Source organism: Polypterus senegalus, chromosome 1, assembly GCF_016835505.1.
Source record: "Polypterus senegalus isolate Bchr_013 chromosome 1, ASM1683550v1, whole genome shotgun sequence".
In the NCBI taxonomy this organism is placed as follows: domain Eukaryota; kingdom Metazoa; phylum Chordata; class Cladistia; order Polypteriformes; family Polypteridae; genus Polypterus; species Polypterus senegalus.
The window spans coordinates 143,277,440-143,294,958 of record NC_053154.1 but is presented as its reverse complement, the minus strand read 5'-3'; the positions used below and the strand labels follow the sequence as shown (position 1 = coordinate 143,294,958).

General features: G+C 36.0%; 1 protein-coding gene and 1 long non-coding RNA gene across 10 annotated transcripts in view; one reads left to right on the top strand and one right to left on the bottom strand.

Moving 5' to 3' along the window:
- The window catches only part of LOC120533045, a 163,874-nt gene extending 152,376 nt beyond the window's left edge, over positions 1 to 11,498 (bottom strand). The window contains exon 1 of the long non-coding RNA XR_005634426.1: positions 11,268 to 11,498. This is a non-coding gene — a long non-coding RNA (uncharacterized LOC120533045). The remainder of the gene's footprint in view (positions 1 to 11,267) is intronic.
- The window catches only part of mecom (MDS1 and EVI1 complex locus), a 546,819-nt gene that overhangs the window by 429,104 nt on the left and 100,196 nt on the right, over positions 1 to 17,519 (top strand). The window lies entirely within an intron of this gene.

The following is a 17,519-nucleotide window of genomic DNA, read 5'->3' as shown; positions in this document are numbered from 1 at the left end:
TGCACAGTTTGTAGGTCTACCATAAAGGTAGATGCAAGAGAATGGTGTAAAGCCTTAACTTTATGACCCTAATAATATTTTGTCTTGGAATAAACCCAAAAGATAACAGCTGCTGTACATTAGTAAATTACTGTGCCTGCTTTTAAAAATGGCTACTATATTAAGAGACAATATGAGCCCTTTCCTAGTAAACTATTAAGACATTTACAGTAATCATCATGTGTAAACTGTAAAGGATGGTGCTTAATTGTATTTCAAGGATAATGTACTAGAAATTAAATATCTACCATGGAATAATGTACATTTGTCAAAATGAATACATCTGAAATGTAGTGAAAATGGAAGACTGAATTCATATTCTTAAAACAGGTAGCACTTGTCATGTTCATATTTTTACAGCAATTGAAGATCTTCCATTTTTACTAAAATGTATGGACTTCTAAACCTCACAGAATACACCTGAGTTTCAGCCTTTTGTGTGTTAAGTTAATTGGCAGTTATTATTTATCCTAAAACTAGTTTGGATGTGTGTGAGTGGGCCTCACAATAAACAGTATTGGTTTCTGCTTTAGCACTCCGTGCTGCCAGGATAGGCTGTAGTGCCCTCTTGTTTAAGTAGTAGAATTTTATAATTATATTATGCTTTTCATAAATTGTACTTGAGGTTGATGTTATTTAACAAAATATACAGCAATAACATAAATCAATAGGCACTGATATTTATGTTCTGTGTGATAAAACTGCCAAATACACATTGTCTGCCCAGAGCTTTAACTGTGTATTATCTATCTAAGGCACCTGATACATCTATTGTTCTGTCTTTATGAGCTGACCTAAATAAAGTACTTTAGTAACATAATTATAGTCAGCTGCATATTCATCTTGATTACCAAAAATGTGTCTAACATTACCAAAATGAGAAAACTGCACAAATTACAATATTCAGCATCAGCACAATATTATACATTATGTGCATCAATCAAAAACATAGTAGATACTACATGATAAATGCAAATCTATCTATCTATCTATCTATCTATCTATCTATCTATCTATCTATCTATCTATCTATCTATCTATCTATCTATCTATCTATCTATCTATGCTACAAAGTTAATGAGAGTTGAGCAGTGTCCTAAGAGATGATTGAAAACAGTGCTCTTATGAATTTGAAATTTGAATTTGATATGTGCTTTCTGTTTTTTTATACTCATTTTATGAAATAATCCTTTTCTGGATGTACATATATATATATAGCTAATGTGGAAAGAAAGGCTTTGTCAGGGTGCATGAGTTCTACAATTGCAATGCGTACCCCAGAAGCAGTTTACCTGAGAACATCAAAAAAAGAAACAAGAAAGACCATATAGTGTTAGCAGTAAGTTAGAATACCTCCGAGTCAATATGAGGTAGCACTGCATGCCAAGCAAGAAGCCAGACTAGAATGGCAGTGGTTGGCAGGGGCAGCACATCGTTCCAAATCAGAAGAAAAACTTTCTCTGTAGCATTTGTGTGCTTATGTTAAACTCATTTATTACTCTGTTCATCAAGACAGAGCAATGGATTCAAAATAGGCTGCATCCTATTATCTGCAACTCACATTAGGAGCACACTTCTCCTTCCCTTGACATGGTAGCACAGACTCCATTTTTCGTCTCGCCTTGGCAACAAATAAACATAAATTACTATCTGTCTGTCTGTCTGTCTTCTTCTTGATGAGCCTTTGAAATGAATACAGTACATTGAATTAGTCTCTAGAAAGGAGCAATGTCACTATAAACTGAAATACACGTGTAACCTCCAATGAGCCATATATGGTGAAGAGTGAAAAGTGTGAAAATATTGCAAAATTAAAAAGAGTCTTATGTATGAAGTTTCTTATGATCTCAATATTTTTCCATTTTGGTTAATCTAATTGGAAAAAATAGTAAAGAAGAAAAAGAAAAATGAGGAGACCAATCTCTCGAGAAGCAAAAGACCAGCATTAGCACATGGCCTACAATTTGCTCTGTGTTTTTCATCCTCACATATTCAATAAAACTTTTTTCTTTTATGAAGTTTACATATATTCTGTGAGTACTGCTTAATTTAAATAAACCATTAAAATAAAATGGTGGCTACAGTCAAAACGTTTCAGAAAGAAAAAAATACAAACATTAAATTATGAGCTGAACATTGTGAATCTGAATCCTATGATCTAGTTCAGGAAAGCAGGAAGTATATAAATTAAACAGAAGAAAATATACTGAAATAAAATAATTGATATAAAACCAAATGATTAAAGAACTTAATTACTTTTCCCCTGGTAATGAACTTCTTCGGAATTTAAACACCTCTTTTCATTAAATAATCACATGTTTATATGCATTTCCAGGCTGGTATTCAATTTCGGCAGTAATCTTGTTTTTGTTTCAAACAAGAAATAGCATTACTTGTGTTATTTAACGATGGTGTAATCCATATAAGAAATTAGAACTTTCTTTGTTCATTAACATAGCTTGACCAGGTAGCATTTCCTTACTTTGCAGACGACTTCATACGAAAGGACATTAAACTGGCCCTGTCCATTGAAGGAAGATTAACATTCCTTTCACCATAATGCTTCTTAAAGAGGACTTGAGCAATACCTCATAACACCATGAGAATGGCTAGAATCTGATGTAAGGCATTAGCAGCTTTGGAATACAGACCTACATTTCTGACAAAAAGTAGAGTGTGTGTGTCTGTGTGTTTTGTGTATTTATTTTTTTATTTATAACAATTTAATTTCTACGCATCTGATATTTTACCTATCTTATGCAAAATAATCTTTAAAGTAACGAAATATCTAGAAATTGAGTTGCACGTTTTGAATGTGGCTTAAATCTTTTATAAAATATGTGCAGTATGTTTAAACATTAATTTAAACTCCACCCTTTTCATTCCATCTTTGATGCATCTGCATTTTGCCAGATATTTCTTTTATTTATATCTGGTGGCTGACACTTCACTTCTTACCAATTGGAGGTGCCCAAATTCTTGGTGAATTAAAGAGCAATATTGTAAGACTCACCTGCGCTATAGCTTCAATATTTGTTAGCATTCTTTTAAACATTTCACAGGCACTCTGACCTGCCTGATGATTTTGAACCATGCTATTAGCAATTCATTTAACACCATTCACTCACTGTGTGATCCTGGGGATTTTAAATCAGGTGAATAAGGTCCAGTTTTTGAACTCTATAAAGAACTGCTATATATAAATAAACGTTTTAGTTAAGCTATTAATCTGAAAGAGTCATTACAATAGTTTGCCATTTTTGCTAAAAATTATTAACCCGCTCCAAGTAGCAAAAAATGCAGCTGCTATTTAAGCAGAGGGGTGCCACTGAGCCCCAAAACCCCAGACACATAACACTAAACAGTACCAGGTACAAAATAAAGGTTTTTATTTTCACAAAATACCCTTTTACAGGCCAGTTCCACAATCTTATAATAAATACTCCTCCTTTTCCTCCTCCAGGTGGGCTTTGTCTTCTGCCTCCCGACTCTGAATCACCAGAGGAGTCTGCACAGCTTGCTTTTATGTCAAACCAGGGAATACTTGTGGTAGCAGGGCATAGGCCGACAGAAGCACTTCCGGGTCAGATGGTCAGAGTCTTTCTCCCTGCAGTGCCCTCTTGTGGCACCCAAGGACCCTGACAGAGTTGTCCCTCAGAAATACGATTCTCATAAACCCCTGCGGGCATCCTTACTGTGTCCATGCCAGCAGAGCCGTACCATCTATTATACTGGGGGGTGGGTGAAACTGCTCTTGATATCCCAGCTCCTCCCTATTGTAAAATAATTTTTCATTTTGCATGGGATGTTGATTCAGCCCCATCCCAGCTGGGTTATGCCTCCTTCCATGCTGTCCATCCATTACGTAGTCATGGCTGGGAAGCGGTCTAGTATGGTATTCACACTGGCTACATTATTTTGGTTTCCTGTTCATTTTTTTTATTTATTTTCCTCGTTCTGCAGTTTACATACAAAACTCTCAAATCAGTTTTCACCAGAGTTGAATTTAATATAGCTTATATTGTCAATAACATTGGCATCCTTCTACATGGGAAAAACGATATATAAAAAATGTATTATTATTATGCTTTAAATTGTTATTATTTCTCAAAGAACACTGATTCATTAATGGCACTACTATTCTGCAATTTTTGCAAATTCCCTTCAATGAAATAGAAGAGATCACTTTCATGCAAATCTAAGATCATTCTATTTTTCTTGTATATTTAAACCATCTGGTTCTAGACAATCCTTGTAAATTGCTTTTGAACTTTTTTATTGTTATACACGTTTTGCAGTATTGTTTTACATCACCTTCTCTACATTGCAACCATTATGTAAGGTATTTAGTCTCAATTAAACAGAATGGGATATGCTAGGTTTATTTGGAAAGATTAGAGATGGATACATATCTCCTTCTTAACTGTACTATAATTACTGATTAATTAACATTAGGGAACTACATCTACATAGACTTTTTTGTAAGTTTGTGTTTATCTAATCACTAGATATTTATAATGTTTAATGCTTCTGTAGGACAAAGTGGGCCAGGGTGGCCTGGGTTCAAATCCTTACCCACACTGACTTTCTGTGTAAAGTTTACTCACTCCATTTGTATCCATATAGTTTTTGCAGGGTTACACCTGTTTCTTACCACATCCCAATAATGTACATAATGTATTTTGGTGTAGTGTCTAAAGAAATGACTGTTAAACCCAAAGCAAGTCATTTAAACTGACTGTGTGCAAAGTGTCACAATGCATATAAATAGTTGTATGAAGTAGCTGTATTTAAGAGTTTATCATAGAAAGGTACCTTATGCACAATGCTGCCAGGAAAAGTTCTGCACCCCTGGAAAATTAAATCGGTTTCAGAGAAATTGTAAAGATAATGTAACCATATATATAGCTGTACTGAATGTCTAGTCTAACATTTTGTCTATGATCTACTTCACTTTACTGGGTCATTTTGTTTTATAGTTTATATTTGCCTGCTTTCCTTCTAAGCATTTTTATACTCTAACCACACCATGAACCTCAGGTTTACTAATGATTCAACTAGCACAGGGCAGCAGGATTAGACTAGCACAAAGTGGTATGCTGGCGCAATGGTTAACAGTGCTATCTCTCAGTTCCAGAATCCTGAAATTGAACCCTGGACCCAGCCAGTGTACTTTGTGCAGATATCTTGCTTACCTTCCAAATGTCAGAAATGTGCAAGTTAATTTTACTGGTCAACCTAAAGTTGACCCGCTGTGAGTAAGTATGCAAATGTGTCCTGCAATGTACTAGCAGGTCTGGCTCCTACCTTTAAAACAAATGCTTTTCTATGTGAATATTACATTATAAACACACCTTAAAGAAAAAATGTGAAAGGAGAGAAAATTTTAATCTTAAGATGCAGTATGACTTTTACACACCATTTCACCATTTTTGCTTCTCTTTTGCTTGTTTCTCTTCTCACTAGGTAAACATAATAAATGTCATTTTCTTTAAAAATATATACAGCAGGGGTGCCCAACTCCAGTTCTGGAGGGCCGCAGTGGCTGCAGGTTTTCATTCTACCCCTTTTCTTAATTAGTGACCTGTTTTTTCTGCTAATTAACTTCCTTTTATTTCATTTTATTTGACTTGTTCTTGAAGACTCATACCCCTTAATTGTTCCATTTACTTAATTAGCAGCCAAACAATAATGAGATACAAAATGAGCCAAAACAGGGCCAGCACACTGTGACCATCATGCAATATCTGAAAATAAAGAAAGGTGAAGGTCTCAGGAATGCTGATCTGCTCTTAGAAAAGAGACAATCCACAATTTCAGAACATGGCCCTGACTTAGTTGGTCTTCTGTTGGCTCAGTCACTTTACATTTCATTTCTGTTTGGGTGCCATTTAAGGACAAATGAAGCAATTAAGAGGAACAATGAAGAAATTCAGGGAAACAAATCTTAAAAAACAAGTCCATTAAAATGAAATCAAAAGAAGTTAGCTAGCAGCAAAAACAGATCACTAATTAAGAAAAGGGTTAGAATGAAAACCTGCAGCCACTGTGGCCCTCCAGGTCTGCAGTTGGGCACCCCTGATATACAGCATATATGTAATTGATCAGCAACTAGAAAAAAATAAGCGAACAGTAACATTCCTTGTTGTGAGAACATGTTAATGTTTTAATGAAACAGAATATATATATATATATATATATATATATATATATATATATATATATATATATATATATATATATATATATATATATATATATATATATATATATATGTTGCATAATCACCAAAAAGTAAACAAACTTTGGATTGATAGAAGTGGAGTGATTTTGCTTTGCCTTGACATCACAAAATAAAAGGCCTACTTGATTAGAAATGTGTCTTTCTGTGTACTGAAGCCTACCTCAAGATGGCAGTATCCAGTGTAATAGTAACATTTAAGAAATGTAACTGGATTCTCAAGTGCTACTGGAAAATTATGTTTTCCTGGAACATGAATAAGACATATAAATGTAGTGGAACAAAATGATGTAATTTTAGCAGCTGCTCACCAATCTCGGAGAAACTTGAAAAGGCGCAAGTGCTAAAAAGAGGTTAAAATGACAAAGGGGTAAAACTACCTGAATTGTATATTTGAAAGTGGGTGGATAAGTGAGTTTGAAAGTTATTAAAGGAAAGGATGGATGGATGAATCGAGGTGTAAAACTACTTCAGTTTAAACATAAGATAACACATAAAATAACACCCTGAACAATTGTTCTTTACTCAGCTGTAGTAGCTTTTTCGGCTGAACATTTTGTGTGCCATCACAAGCCTCCATCCATTCTGGAGTGTTGGGCTGAAAGAGGAAATATCCTGAAGCTTACCAGAATTTTTGTCCCAGGTAGCTCATACCAGTAGATTCTACTTGCAGTAAAAAAAAAATGAAAATAAAAGGTGACCAAGGTATTCTCATCCTTTGCCACGAAATTCAGCCTGGCTGAATCAGCATTTAGAAGAGCAGAAACATCCCTTATTTTATAAAGTTCAGATTTAGATATGACGCCAAATCCCACAGCTATATAAAGCAGCTGTAAGCGAGTGTGATCAACTGTATAATGCTCCAAAGGAAGTAACTGAAAGAAACACAGAGGTAAGGTATATTATGTGATAGAAAAGGAAATAGACAGAAACCCACTTGTGAACTGTATTGTAAAAATAAACAAGCAGTTTGCTTTTCCTTCGGGTTTATGTGAGCCTTAAGAGATGGTGTCCTGCTTTTGAAGTGCTTAATAATACAATGGAGAAGCAAATATAGGATGCCCTGAAAAAAAAATTAATAAAGTGAGTGCATGCTCGCTGCTAGCCAGGCCCACAGATGCAAAGAGAACTTCAGCACATAAACAACCCCAAGTCAATTGTCATACCGTCCATACCCAGTATTGCAGCATACAGTTGCAAGAAATAACGTTCACCAGGACTGTGGTACAACATACATAAACACAGGACAAAGTGCAAGACATGTAAAGAACTACACTAAATTATAAGTATATAAATATACAGTAGGTGAGTGAATAGTAAAGATTTGAATTAAATACATAAATTCTAGCAACAACTAACAATAAAAAAACAACTGTAGTAACAAGTGTAACAAATGTCCTGAATATAAATAAGCTAACAAAAAAGATTACCTGCTGCTCAGTGTTCACAGGACATTTATAGGAGGAGAGGTTTTGATTTCTGTCAGGCAGAAATACAAGTGCCTTTGACTCCCTCCTTGACTTCTTGCCAAGCTACTGAAATGGTATACTTGCAGTGAACAGTGAAGTGTCACCAGGTCTGATTCTGTTCATCTGCTGCTTGATGAGAACAAAATATTGGCTGGGTTTGAAGATCAAGAAGCAGAAATACAGTTACTCTTTAGTGACTGCTCCGTATCTTTCATTTTTACATACTACGGGTGGCAAGATTCAAATATTCTGCTTTACAAAGTATCTTTGTTCAAATTTCTGTATGCTTTACCACTCATACTTGCAAGTCAATTCTTTTTAAATTTCTTAGCTGTCATGAGAAGTGAAACTTCACACCAGTTGATACATGAAATCAGTTTAATTATGTTACTATTGCTTACATGCACTGCTGATTCATAATTCAAATTGCTAGACAAGAGAACACTGTCACTGCGACAAGTTCAAGAAGTAAAATCCCATACCAGTCCTTGACTGAAATGCACCTACCTCATCATTCTTTCCCATTACCGTCAAACAAACAGTGCCATCTGAGCACCATTTTGCATTGTGGCACCTGCTGAGGTCTAGTTTTCCAACAGTTTCATATATTAAGGAGTTGGTGGGCACCACACATAATAGCATCACTCACTGACTTTCTTTTTATAGGACTTAGTGTGCTTTTAAAATTGAAGCCAATAATGATCATCCTGCCCTATTTGTGATTCCCCATCCTTCGTTGTATTCACACTGTCTTCTTTAATGTTGTAATCATCCATATCAGACCTTACTTATGCCTACAGGTATTGCCAGAATAGTAGAAAAAGACTACAGCCATCAATCTTACCTTTGATAGTGAATAACTAACTAAAGTTTTCAGGTATGCTGTCAGAGCTGGGCTTTTAAGTATACAATAAATAGTTACAGGTGATACCTCTGTACATCCCACTAACCAGGAAATCAACCAACTAAACTTTTAAATGGTATTAAGTATTAAAATGGTGACTTTTTGATCAATATTTGACATTGAAATAATTTTTAAAGTGACTATAATTCAAAGATAGGAAATCACTACACTGTACAGCACACATTAAGTTCAAATCCTTGATGCTTGCCAACAGAGTAGTCAGTGGGTCAGCACCTATGTATATGGTGGCACTCATGAGGTCCTACGCTCCTTCTCAACTACTCAGGTCTATTAATGAATGGCATCTGATACAACTTCTGTACAACATCAAATCTCAAACCAGACTTTTTTCATGGGTAGCTACTAGATGGTGGAACAAGTTGCCCACATCCATCCATAACTGCTGACTTCCTCATTGTGTTTAAGAAGCATTTGAAGACTCTTGCTCTGTGAATATATTTGTAATAGCTTTGATGCAAAGTTGTTAGTAGCTAAGAATAACTAGTCTTGTGGTGGTCTGTTTGGTTTAGCACCCACTACTTGTGATCTTCAATTTTGTAAACTTGTTCTGTAATACTTGATGTTTACTCAGATATGTTGACCTCTCTTTAATACTGCTTGGATAAAAGTATCTGCTAAGTGAATAAATTGTAGACTTGGCGCCGTCACTCCAATACCAGAGCTGTACCTTAACATGTTGAGTTACATTAAGTATTAATAGAACCAGATTGGTTACTAGTTTAAACAGTAAAGATACAATATGCAATATCTGAAGTCATATTTCTTTTAAAGAGGGTTGCACATACATGGAGTTGGCTACTTAGAAATGTAGGTGAAGGTAGGACCTGAAATTTAAACTTGACATGAAGGTGTAAGGCAATAAGAGAGGAGAGGTTGGGAGCATATGCTGATAGTACGTTGCCAAACCCGTCTCATGAACCACCATTATTGGGACCCGAGTGCAGCAGTTGACACTTCAGTACCACACTGGAACAGTGTGAGGTTTTTTGGTGGCTGGAGTGCCAACCCTGCCACCAACCCCCATGTTGGAGGACCTGCTTGCAGAGCTGGATTCTGCAATAAGAACCAGATGAAATGTATTAGGCTGTAAAAAAACATTTTTGTATACTTTTATTAAATCACCTCAATGAACTGTGAGGATCAATGTATTAAAAATGTATTTTGTGGATGGAGTATTAAACTAACAACTAGTATTTCATCATGATAACAATGCATTTTTGAATATATTCTGTATAAAATAATGAATTATCATTTTGAGAAAGGTGCACATGATGCACAGTGTAAAGACTGATGTTCTGATTGGACCTAGGCTAGCTCTCATTGCCCTGAACACCTTTGACAAAGCATCAAGACAGATTGTTACTCACCCCCTTTTTCCCTCTTGCTCTACTTTTAAATCAGACAACTAAAGTTGATTGCTCTAATTTCTGACAGACCATTTTTACAACTTCTTCCTGCTTAGGCATGTTGTCAGTAACTGGCATACCATACCATATCTAGAATGTGGGCCCATGTTTCACATGACAAAGTTGTGGTATAGAATCATCTATAGGAAGAACAATCAGTTTAAAGAAAAACAAAATTAATGTATTTTAATAGGACTATAAGCCTGGGAAATAGGCTTTTAAGAACAAATATGAATTATTTTAGGCAAGTAAAAAGTTACTTTCTTTCTGGTTCTACTTATTTGGAGACAACAAATAAAAATAAGAAAAGAAATGTATATTTGAGTAACTTTCAAAATTACAAAATGTTAATCAAACCACCAAATACTACTTACTGTGATATGGTTAGAATAGAAATCTCTACTGATTTAAGGTAGCAAGTGATAACAGTGATAACAGAAATAATATACTCACAACATATAGAAGACTGAAAACAAACACAAAACAGATGGTGCTGGACTTTTAAAAAAGTAGTGCATTTTTACTACTTATAAGTCTAGTTTAATGGCCCTTTCATATATTCTTGAACTGTATCCAAAGTCATGAAACAAAGTTTTACTACCAACTTCTATACAATACTTTAACACTTCACATTACACTTTTCAGAATTTCCATTTCTGCCATGCCATCCGCCCTTTCAATAAATGGGAGCTTTACAAGCAAAGACTGAACAATATGACAATATACCAGCATTCCATTTTGTAACTGGATCATTTGCTCCAAAGCCATTTGTGTTTTTCTTTAATTAAATCATATGAAAAAATGCCCTCTGACCCTTGTATAGAAGGAATGAAAAATTATAAAAATAACTGTTTTAACAGGAATGGCACTGACTGAGTCTTAAAGCTTGGTGACCATTTGCCGATTTGCTGTTATTAAAGACACCAAAATAAAGTGGGTGCGGGAAACTGCTACTTATTGCTAGAGCAAAATTTGCCCAAATGCATTGTTTCTGATCTTACAGTTGAAGAAGATCCTGATATCCATACTTATATCCCCCATACTAATAATTCAATGCTTTCTGAATCTAAAGGTATAAATGAATACAAGAAAAAAACTGAATAAGTTTACACAGAGTATGTTCTGGATGAAAACAAAGCAATGTACAAATGATAAGACGCAACTCTATAATGAAAATATTATTTTACCGGCCAAAAGTAGAAGCAATCCCACCAGCCTGTTGTCAGTCCCGCTCTCCAGTGTTGATGGGCCACAGCCACATGGCTCCCCAGAGAATGGGCTAGCAAATGAGTAGGGAGGTCAAGCTGTGCCACTGCTGCTTGTAGAGCTTCAAATTGTACCCAGACAATGGCTGACTTTTGCACCATATTTGGAAATTCCCATAGCTCAAACATAATAAAAAACTGTCCATACTCCAGGGGAATCCTTGGCTGCTTGTTGTGGGTCATGCAGTAATGACTCACAAGTTAATATTAGGAAGTTCACTGTTTGTACACTGTAACAGCAGGCAGTCATTTCTGTATACAACATTGATACACATTGCCACTCTTTTCCATTTTAATTTTTTTTGACTGCAGGTTTGTGGTTACATGCCTGAGTTGGTTTCTGTTCTTTGCCTGATGCTGCAAAGATTGGCTCTGAACCCTAGCAACCCTGTAACTGATTTAAAAAGATTTGAAAATGGATGGATTTTTTTTTAAGTTTGTACAGTACTGAGTCTGAATTCATGTCAGTAGAAATAATGATGACACAACACAGCTGACGATGACAGTTTTATAAATGGCATTTTGACATTTTCATCAATGACTTTTCAGGATTACAATAGTGCTGCTGTGGTTATGATTGCTGCTCCATAGCTAAGACAGGGAAGAGCAGATTTTTCCAAGCAGATTTTCTTAGCCAGCTTTCTTTACATGCAAGTTTACAGCATGTGTGATTGTGAAAATTGTCATTACTGCCAGACATACTGCAGTTTGGTAAATAGAATCATGTGTACAATATTTGCCTGAAGTGTCAGCCAGATGAGTCAAACAAAGATCCACATACATTTTCTTCTTACTGTCCTGAATCCCTGTTTTTAGGTCCCAGATGTTATTCTCCAGTTTTGGAATCTTTTGCTTGTATTTTTCTGTATGTTTTTAATTTTATTGTTATGATGGTAACTTCAACGTGTCACTGTTATGAGTGTTTTGTTTTTGATTGCTGACACCGCCATTTTGTGATTTGGAGGATGTGGTCAGCTATGTTGTTCATTACCAATGGAACCTGTTGCTAGACATGTGACACACGTAGCACACGATCAGTTGTGGACTATAAAACATGATGTTGCATCTTTAGCCTTTAAAACAAATGGACTTTTGGCCTGTGTTAGTCTGGGGAATTAAATCTAAGATAGTGTTCAGACTCTTCCTTTGTACTTTTTGACTTTGGCCTTGACAATTGGCTTTTCCAGTTATTTCTCCATGTACCAACCTTCTGTTTCTACTGACCATGACTCCGACCTTTCCTTTTGATTTTTTCCATCATCTTTTCTGCCCTTAATTGTTTCTTTTAGTCTTATAACAGCTGCTTTTTGTCAGAATTAGTAAAATATTTTGGAAAGAAAAAAGTAAAGGACTGAGAATTACTAATTTGTTCTGAGCCAGAAATCATTTGGAAGATATCCCTGGAAAGAAATTCTACAATATGAGAATGACCTGGTATGTCAAGCCATAATTTTAAATAAGTTCTGTTACTGGCAAGAATTGGATTCTAATTAAGAAAATTGGGTTGGAACAAAACCCTGCAGCCAAAACAACCCTTCAGGACCCCTGGTTTAGATGAAGATATAGACAAGATGGTTTGAAGGCTTACCAAGTCTTACTCAGCTGTGACCAGCAGGGCCAGCATGTGCAATGTGGAGATGAAGGCAATTGCATCAGGTGGCATTTTGGTTTGGAAGGCATTTTCATACAAGAGAATTTATTTTCTACATTACAAAATAATAATATAAAAAAATGAGAGTTAAGTATGAATCATAAGAGTTACATGTGTCTTAAGTGCCTTACTTAGAGTAGATGCTGTCTTTTAAAATAGTTAGAAATATTTATACTTTAAACACCTCAATAATCAAAAAACAGCAATTTGCACCACTTCGCTAAATTGCTAGCTTTAGAACTTAAGAGCATCAAAACTGTGAATGCAGATTTCAAAGCTACATGTCATAACTGATATTGGCATTTATATTCTTGATTTTTCACATATTGTGAATATGTAAATGAATTTATATTCACTCATTTAGGAGATGCTCTACACCCACAAGGCACGGGACGTCCAGACACAGAGGGCTCCTTCATCAGACCACCACAAGCTAGACACAACAATATACATTTTAAAACAAAAAAATATTTTGTGCATTTTTAGGCCAAACACAACAGTGAGGAACTGATGTTTTGCACTACATGATGTTACAGACAACAGAAGGGCAGGTGCAGTGATGTTTGAAATTTGAATGGGTTAGCTAGTAGACAACAAAGAGTTCCATCATGATAAGACAAATAAAATAAGCAGCAGACACACTAGCAAGCAATTGACACAACAAGCTACTGAAAACTATAGCAAAAATAAAATTAATGCTTAAAATCATCCGTTGAAGAAGGAGCTGACAAAACGCTGTCCATGTTACCAATGGCAGATCATATCAAGTGAATTTAGCAGCTCAAAAGAAATAAAAATGGCTTCTCCTTGTCCTCACAGCCCACCTCATTTCATTACAGATGACCATGAGCATCTGATTAAGGAAGTGCCAATCTGTCTTGAGACTGTAGTCTCAAAATGTTACATTACTATTATTGTAACGAACGCTGAGATGTAAGGACTGAGGCACACACCAAATGGAAGTGAAGCCCAACAGCAAGCACGTTTATTTAACAATGACAAATCATTCCTCCATACCACTTGAAGCTTAATGTTCTCATTCGCATTTTCCCACTGTTATGGGCCACTGAAAAGGCCTCATAAAATAACAAAAACAAATGTGATTCTCCGGTTGCATAGTAAGGCTATTTCCAATCGCCTTTCTTACTGTCGTGGTCTCTCACTGAGATCCACCAAAGACCAGTGGCTGTGTTTTGTATGGGGACTGCTATTTTGTTCTCCCTTCTGAATGTTTCCAGATGCATTTTTTTAATCTTTCTAGGTTTGTAGAATGTAGTATGTACCTTCCAGAAATTTGAAATGGAATGCAGCTCTCTGTCAATCAGGTATCCAGCCCTACTCATCTTCAGGATAATCTGGTGGCCGCAACACTATGCTAGCTCCTCAGCAGTTTTTTCCCCAAAACAACAAAAAAATTGGTCATGCACAGCATGTATTTAATTTAATTTGATCTCTGAAAACCCATCTATTGGAATAGTTTTTAACCTTATTGGAGAAACAAGTAGGTATGAAATAATAAATAACATCTTATCAATATTTTGCAACATCTGCTAATACAAGGGAGCCTACGGATTTTTCACTACACCAGTGACTGATTGCCATTTTGTACGATTCCTGAACACTTTTTGAGTGGTATTAAGGTGTCTCTTAAGGTGTCCTTTTTTTGCTTGCAGAACAGAGTTTGAATGAAGTGCAAAATATAAATTGAGGAAAAAGGTATAATGAGTGGAACAGACAAATTTTGTGTCAATAAAAATATATATTTGGGCCCACTTCATGTTTTTTATTGATTTTAAACTATTCATTATTTTCACATTTTTTTCAAACATATTATTTATTGATTATTTTGCTAATTCTAAAGCTGCACTGTCTTGTTAGACTATTGCATTATGAAGCTTACATCGCAATACTTATTGTATGCGGATTAAGCGTATTGAATCATTTACGTATTGGGGAGGGGTGGTGGTTGGTGCCTTGCCTCAGGCAGCATTTTTTAACATGCCGTCCCTGGCGACCATTATGGCAAGAAAGAAATTGTGCAGATAAAACCTATAATACGAGGGATGTTCAAAAAGTTTCTGCACTTCTATTTAACTCTATTTATTAAGTATTTCAAAAACAAATTACATCACTCTTTTACATAGTCGCCTTCCTTTGTAATGCAATTTTCACAACGTCATACCAACTTTTTAATGCCATCAGCCAAAAAATTTTTTGTTTCTGTTTCTGCAAATCAGTCCCAGAGTTCTTTCTTCATTCTCGTGGTCATGGTCGTGGCTGTAGCTGGATGTCCGGAGCACTCTGCATTCGTCACACTAGTTTTCGAACATTTCAATCCACTCATAGATGACTCTATAAGAAAGAACTTTATCCCCATACTGATCACACATGCGGAGATTAATTTGTGCTCCCGGCACACCTTCTGCCACAAGAAGCATATGACAGAACGCTGTTCCTCTTTGGTGCAATTTATACGTTTCGCAGCCATCTTCACCACAGGGTGACAACTCTTATACTAAACTGCAAGGGCAGCTGGCTTGCCAGGCAGAACTAGTCACAAGACACTCTCAGACACGACCAATTACTACTCCCCCCGCCTTCACTTTTTTCAATGAAAATATAAAACTGCGGAAACATTTTGAACATCCCTCATACATAATTAAGGTAAAGACTTGTAAATGACCAGGTCATATAATTATGATTTTTTTCTGCATTTTGGAATAAAAAGAGATAAAATGCAAGAAAAGATGCCCAATGTAATCAAATGAGAAGAATAGATCTATCTAAAATGACCCAACCTTTAATTTTCCATCAGTCTATCAAGCAAGTAGACTTAAGTAGACTGTGGAATACATTGAATGAATGAGCCAACAATACAGTAGAATTATAATCAGTATAGTAGGGATATGAACGCTTTTTCTAGAATAAGGTATTACAATTTACTAAAGAAAGATTTAAAGTGTGATTTGAAGGTGACTACTAATAGAACTTCGCCAAAAGAACTAAGTACGTGGGCGTTATGATGCTGCAGTGGGTAGCGCTGCTACCTCACAGTTAGGAGACCCGGGTTTGCTTCCCGGGTCCTCCCTGCATGGAGTTTGCCTGTTCTCCCCGTGTCTGCGTGGGTTTCCTCCAGGTAGTCCGGTTTCTTCCCACAGTCCAAAGACATGCAGGTTAGGTGCTTTGTGATTCTAAAAATTGTCCCTAGTGTGTGCTTGGTGCAGTGGGCTGGTGCCCTGCCTGGGGTTTGTTTCCTACCTTGTGCCCTGTGTTGGCTGGGATTGGCTCCAGCAGACCTCCGTGACCCTGTAGTTAGGATATAGCGGGTTGGATAATGGATGGATGGAACTAATTACGTCAGGTCTAAAATAAGTCAGTTGTTGAGATACAGATTTATTTTTGAAAATTGACAAAGTTTTGATCTTCAAATTTTCCAATTGAAGAGAAATCCAATTTGTCTTACCATTGATTAACTCAGATTCAAAGTATTCTGTCTCAGCAAGAGAAAATAAAATATTTTTATTTAAAGGATTAGGAGATGAAACATGTCAAAAATACAAACCAAGATCATTAAATTAAAAATCAAAGCCCAAAAGAGAAGTTTGTAAACTAGCAAAAGTTTTTATATCAAAGAATCATACACTAAATTTTTATTTTTACCCAATTAGAGATGAGTCGGAAATGCAGGAGCTGACCGTTATATGGTTGCACTGACAATGTCAGGTGTCACACATTCCCAGGTGGTTATGGGATAGATTCCTGTAGCAACAGCAATTTTGTGACTGCTACAAAATGACAGTGACCGTAGTCAAGCTAAATGGCGTCATGGGATGAAGTAAAAAATATTACAATTTCTCAGGACGACAGTTAGCTAAAAATAAACCACAGAAATGGATTTCTTGGGAAATACTAGGATATTTTAGGAAGCCCAAATTTATCTGTATGGATGTCCCGAAACTCCGCCAGAAAAGGCACAAAAATTATTTAAAAACTCTTTACTTATACACTGGTCCATGGAAAAGGACATACATGTTAACTTGCTCATTCTTCATGTGGTTTTCATCCAGCTACTCCTGTTTTCCTAAAAAAGGTCTTACAGGGTAGTTGAATTAGTGACCCTACATTAGCCCTGTATGAGTGTGTGGGCATGTGATAAAGTGTAATATGCAGTGGTTGGGTGTACCACTCAGGACTGATCTTTTGGCTGTGCCAAGTTGCTGCTGGGATTTGGTCTGGTCCGCAGGACCAGGAAATGGAGTTCAGTAATGGATGAAAAGGTAAAATGAAATTCTGACACTCGTTTTACACCTCACTGTATAATTTTTTATGAGCCTTTCACTGAATTCCCATTGCTTGTTACACATGCCTACCTTATTTATTTTAACATTATATATATTTTAAGTTAATGAAGACTTTCAGATGTGTTCAGTGTTAGACAGTGAGCAACAGGTGGGTTTTGAGCTAGACGCTTTGGATTATTAGCTATGCTCATCAACTACTAGACCACACTGCCTTCTGTCTAA